Here is a 5,937-nt window from a genome sequence, read left to right as displayed (position 1 = left end):
AAACATATGTGAAGTTTGGGACTGTAGTATATCAAGAGAGTCGTGGAGAAAAATTGAGATGATTCAAAAGCAATTCATAAACTACAACCTCAAGATCAAGGGAAATAATCCCTATCCTATCCTCTTGATCGAAGTTGGTCTGTCCCCCATTGAAAGTATGACTATGTTTAGATATCTTATGTATAAGAAGAAGCTTTACAACATGGAATCTAAGAGGCCCCCAAAGATTGCTTCTAACTTTAGTCAAAACCCACACCTTCACCTCAAGTGCGAGTGTCATAAGGACGCCCAGTCTTGGCTCAAGCATTGGGGGATTAACGAGGAGATCATCATGGGAAGCAAGGATAATGTTAAATATGCTATTACCTCCAATTTTGAGGACAAGTTATGGGATGATAAGGAGATAGAGGGTAAAAGGAAGTTAAGATACTATAAGGAGGTGGTCAACCCCACCCTCAATAACCAGAATTATATCTCTGTGTTGACCAAAATTAAGAAAAAATGAACATTGCTAGGATAAGAACTAATTCTCATGAGCTTCGAAGTTAAACTGGCAATGGTATACTCCAAATATTCCCTTGGATGATAGAATCTGTCATATTTTCGATACTAAGAGGGTGGAAGATGAAAAACACTTCCTTTTAGACTACCTTGATCTTACTCACATTCGCTCTCAATTCCCTAACATCTACCACACTTCTAATCTTATTGACTTATTAATTCAGGCCAACTATAGCGATTTTGGAGCTCTTCTTTCCCTTCTTTTTTATCATAGAAACAAGATTTTGAAGAATCTCAATTAGATTATTTTTCTTTTCTTGAGGTATGATAGACTGCATTGGTCCATCATCATCATCATCATCATCATAATCTTTACATATAATCTATTAATCATCATCATCTTTATATTTATATTTACATATAATCTATTAATTATATGGTTAGATTATTATTATTTTATTAACATCGGATTATATTAAAATTTTGTATATTTATATTTCTTATTCTATTATGGACTTTTGGCCTTTTTCTTTTACTTTTTATTATAATTATATATTTAGCGGTAATTCTATTTACCCTTATTACTCTTACAATCTTTAATTTTATATAAATTATTATTTAGGTGGTTATATAAATATTTATTTATAATAAAATATTATTATATAAATATCTAAGTATTACTTATTTATTAAAAGCTTATATTAAATTTGAAAAAGGTATTTCAGGAGGAAGAGGTCTGCGGAGGTCTCCAAATGGAGCTAGGGTTGAAGTTGACACTAGGGTTTTGACGTTGGGAACCATGGCGGGACGCGCAGGGGGGAGTGCTGCTCCCTCCTATAGTCAAGCAGTTACAGGCAAAAATAAGGAAGCAGGAAAGCAACATTTTAAAAAACATGTGGAGAAGGTAGCAGAGGCAAGAGGGAAAGGAACATTGGAAGGAAACAGACTTCAAGAAAAAGAAGGGGATCAGCCGGAAACAAATAAGGCGAAGGAGAAGGAAGGCAACTACGGAAAACATACTTCCACAAGGACAACGGGGGTCTGCAAACCCAAGTCGAGCACCATTCCTCGGGTCATATTAAGCGATCTTGCGCTTCAAGCTCAGAGGGATCATATGACGGAACATGCGATCATATGCAAATTTATGGGGTTATGACCAACGAAGAGGGCGCTACACGTCTAGATAAGGAGTCATTGGAAGCCAAAGGGGGAAATACACCTACATCTGGGATCTAAGGGCTTCTTCACAGTGGTGTTCACGAGCCTAGAAGATAAGGATAGAATGTTCGAAGAAGGTCCATATTCTATGTGGCAGCAGGACTCTACATGCGGCCATGGAAAATTAACTTTGTCCTGGAGCGTGAAACTTTCACATCTGTACTGGTATGGATTAGACTTTACTCCCTTCCTCTAGATTATTAGCTACTAGAATCTCTGAAAATAATAGGAAACAAGCTGGGGCATTTTTTAACGATATTAGAGGCAACTCTGAAAGGTAAATATACATCCTTCACCCGAATCCGTGTGGAAATGGACTTATCTGGAGCCCTTCCAGAAGCGATGATTTTAGAGGTATATGATGAAGAATGGGTTCAAAATATGGACTATGAGAACATCCCATTTAGGTGTCAAAAATGCCATGAACATGGGAATTTATTCAGAGACTGCCCAGAAAACACTATGGAAGGGAAGGCGAAAACTACTGAGGATAAGAATCATGAGGGTTTCACCAAGCTTAGGAGCAAAGGGAAAGGTGGTAAATGTCCACAGAAGAAAATGAATGAGGATAGACAGTCAAGACACAATCGGTTCAAAATCTTAGAGGAAGAAGAGGGGAACAAGGAAACAATCCAGGATAAGGAAAACTTAATCAATGAAAAGGAAAAGGAAGCTGACATGGAGGGCATCACGGTAGACAACCAGCAAAAGGATGAGCCACCAAGCTGTATGGAGATAAGCAGGGACCAGGAGATGACTCCAAGTGAAGTGGGAACGGAGGACTATGAACTACAGGAGATTCTGGATAAGGAAAATCTGGATCTAGAAAAAATTCTGGAACAAGGGACGACCATAGGAGTGGACTCCCTGCCAAAAGAAGATTATGATAGAGTACAACAGCTCTTTCTATGGAGATCACAAGCGAAGGGAGCTAGGGTCAAAGAAATCATGAAAGTCAAGAGCATAGTGGGGTTGTAATGATGGAAAATGTACAGGCACAATCTTCAAAGAACTCAGGAAGGAAAAGAGGAAGGAAAAGACAGAATGAGTTGCTCAACAAATGTGGGAAACTACTGATTAACTTAGGTAAGATGAAAGATCTTACCAATTACTCCTTTACTAACCTTTCTTAATGAAGCTCACAATCTGGAATATTAGAGGCATAGGAAATAAAAGGAAACAAATGACTTTTAGTAATAGAATCAAAGAAGAAAACCTAGACAAGATTTTTATTTAGGAGACAAAATATTCGATGGAGAAGATTAGAGAAATTCATAATAAGTGGCTAATCAGATATGATTATCTAGAGGTTAAGGCAAACAAATTGGCGGGGGGATTCTCACGCTGTGGGATCCACAGAAATTTGGGATCCTGGATGCTGAAGCATACATAAACTATCTTTCTGTGGTTTGTCAACCTATAGGTGACAACGAAGTATACATGATCACAAATGTTTATGGACCACAAAAGCAAGCAGAAAAACTCAAGCTTCTCATCTCCCTTGAGAATCTCAGAGCAAGACACCCCAATATGCCCTAGATTGTAGCAAGATATTTCAATATGATAAGATCCCTCTCAGAAAAAAAAAATAGGGGGTATTAGACAACTAGGAAGAGATTCCTTTGCCTTCCAGAATTTTATAACGAACATGGGGCTAGTGGACACTGAAACAATAAATGGAACCTTCACCTAGAACAACAAGAGGGGAGGGGCTTTTCAAGTTGCCTCCAAACTTGATAGAATTATTATTTCAAAGGACCTCCTTCTCACAGGCCCAACCAGGACAACTTCTATTCTTCCCTTTGGAGGATCAGATCATTGGCCTGTACAGCTGGAAGCCACCTTTATGGGCACACCAAGAAATAGACCTTTCAGGTTTGAAAATGCATGGATATCTCATCCTGAATTCACCATTAATATTGGAAAATGGTGGAGAAAGGATTTGAACATTCAAGGCACTAAAATGTTCATGCTAAATCAGAGACTCAAATACATCAAATCCAAACTTAAAGAATGGAATAAAAAGGAATTTGGTGATATCTTCAAGGCCAAAAGAGAAGTTGAGCAGAAGCTCCAAGAGATCAACTAGATAAACATCACAGATGGCTTTACTGAGGAGCGGCGAAAGCTTACTGACTCTTTGCAGGAAGAATGGGAAGAGCGATGCTTGCAAGAGGAAATTTTCTGGTGGCAGAAATCAAGGATACAGTGGATTAGGGAGGGAGAAAGGAATACAAATTTTTTTCATAAATCCACCATGGCTCACAGGGCACACAATAGAATCACAAAGCTCAAAGATTCTCAAGGGATAGAGCTTGTCTCTCACAACGATATGGAATCAATCCTTGTACAACACTTCCTCAATATAGCAGAGGAACCTCTAGAGGACAGATCCAGGTTCATTGAACAATTCACTCAATATATCCCTCAGCTGGTCACCAGACAAGATAACCATAATCTTAACAGGCTAGTATCGGAAGAGGAGGTTAGTGGAGTGATCAATGAAATGCAAAATGGAAAAGCCCCAAGCCTAGATGGGTTCAATGTAGACTTTTTCAAAGCTTGCTGGGAAACAGTCAAACCGGATATTCTTGAGGTTGTGGAAGACTCAAGAAAATCTAAAAAGGTTCTCAAGGCTCTTAATGCTTCCTTCATAGCTCTGATCCCAAAATAGGAAAATGCCATGACTCCAGTTGGTTTCAAACCCATAGCCTTATGTAATGTGGTGTAAAAAATCATTTCCAAAGTGATAGCCAATAGACTCAAGCCCCTTCTACCTTATCTCATCTCGGAGGAGAAAATGGGCTATGTGGAAGGAAGACAAATCCTCAACAACATCATCCAAGCACATGAGGTGGTACCCTCTCTCAAAAGAAACAAACAAGCTGGTATGATCATTTAGTTGGACCTAGCGAAAGCCTAGATCAAGCTAAGTTGGTCTTATATAAGATCAATTCTAAGGGCCTATCGCTTCGACCAAAATTGGATAAGATGGGTTATGGCTACACCATGACCAGTTTTTCTATACTACTCAATGGGGTTCCATCAAGAACCTTCACACCTTCCATAGGTCTCAGACAAGGAGATCCGCTTTCACCTTTCCTCTTCGTTCTCATGATGGAAGGGCTGGGTAGATAGTTTAAAATGGCAAATGCAGAAGGACGAATCCAGGGTATCAAACTCACCTTAGATGGAGCGGCAAACACTCATCAACAATTTGTGGATGATACCATGCTACAGGGCATACCCACATTCAGGGAAGCCAAAGAGATCAAACACATCTTGGATGAATTTGTTATGGCAGCAGACACAAAGGTAAGCCTCAACAAATCCAAAGTTTTTACTTTAACACCAACATTGTTATTCAGAGAAATATTACTAGAATTCTTGGGTTTCAAAGGGATTAGCTACCTTCCATGTATCTAGGCATACCGCTTACTGACAAACCTTTGAGCAAGGGGGTGTGGGAGACAATAATTAACAAACTTCAGGACAAGGTCAAGAAATGGACACACAGATCTATAAATTTGGCAGGGTGCCTTGTGCTCACACAAGCAGTCTTGCAAGGAATTCCCATTTTCATGCTCTTAGCTCTTCTTGCTCCTAAATGTATTATGCAATAGATTATAAGTATTCAAAGGTATTTTCTTTGGAGTAGAGGTGAAGAGAAAAAAAATGGGCTTTAGTAGCATGGGACAAGATCTTCAAGCCCAAAAGCCATGGTGGCTTGGGGCTTTATGACCCTGAAACCCTTAGTGGAGTTTTAGGAGCCAAACTTTGGTGGAGATGGATTAAGGAGTCAGTTGCTCCTTGGGCTAAGCTTTGGAAACAAAAATATGCCAAGTATTGGTACGAGAAGGATCACCTTAGAATGTCAGGGCAAATCGGTGGCTCCCATATTTGGAATCTGGCCGAGGAGAATAAAAGTATTGTTCAACAACATAGCTTCTGGGAAATTCAAGCAGGGAATCTAGCAAGATTTTGGGAGGACAACTGGCTACAGGAACCCAACCTATATAAGGATGAATTAGCAGCTCTCAAGAGAGACACGGATAACAAAGGGCTGATTATGGTTAAAGACTTCTGGGACCAGTATAGGAATATTGGAAAATGGAGGATTTGGAAGGATCTAGGCCACAGTGATGAGAGCCCTTTGAAGGTCTTTGCAAGAGCCCTCACCTAGGAGTTAGAGCATAGAAGGATTCTGGTATCCTCCTT

Source organism: Pinus tabuliformis, chromosome 3_1 (genome assembly GCF_031772625.1).
Source record: "Pinus tabuliformis cultivar Carrire ecotype Pingquan chromosome 3_1, CPIR1, whole genome shotgun sequence".
Classification (NCBI taxonomy): Eukaryota; Viridiplantae; Streptophyta; class Pinopsida; order Pinales; family Pinaceae; genus Pinus; species Pinus tabuliformis.
Note: the sequence above shows the minus strand (reverse complement) of the source record.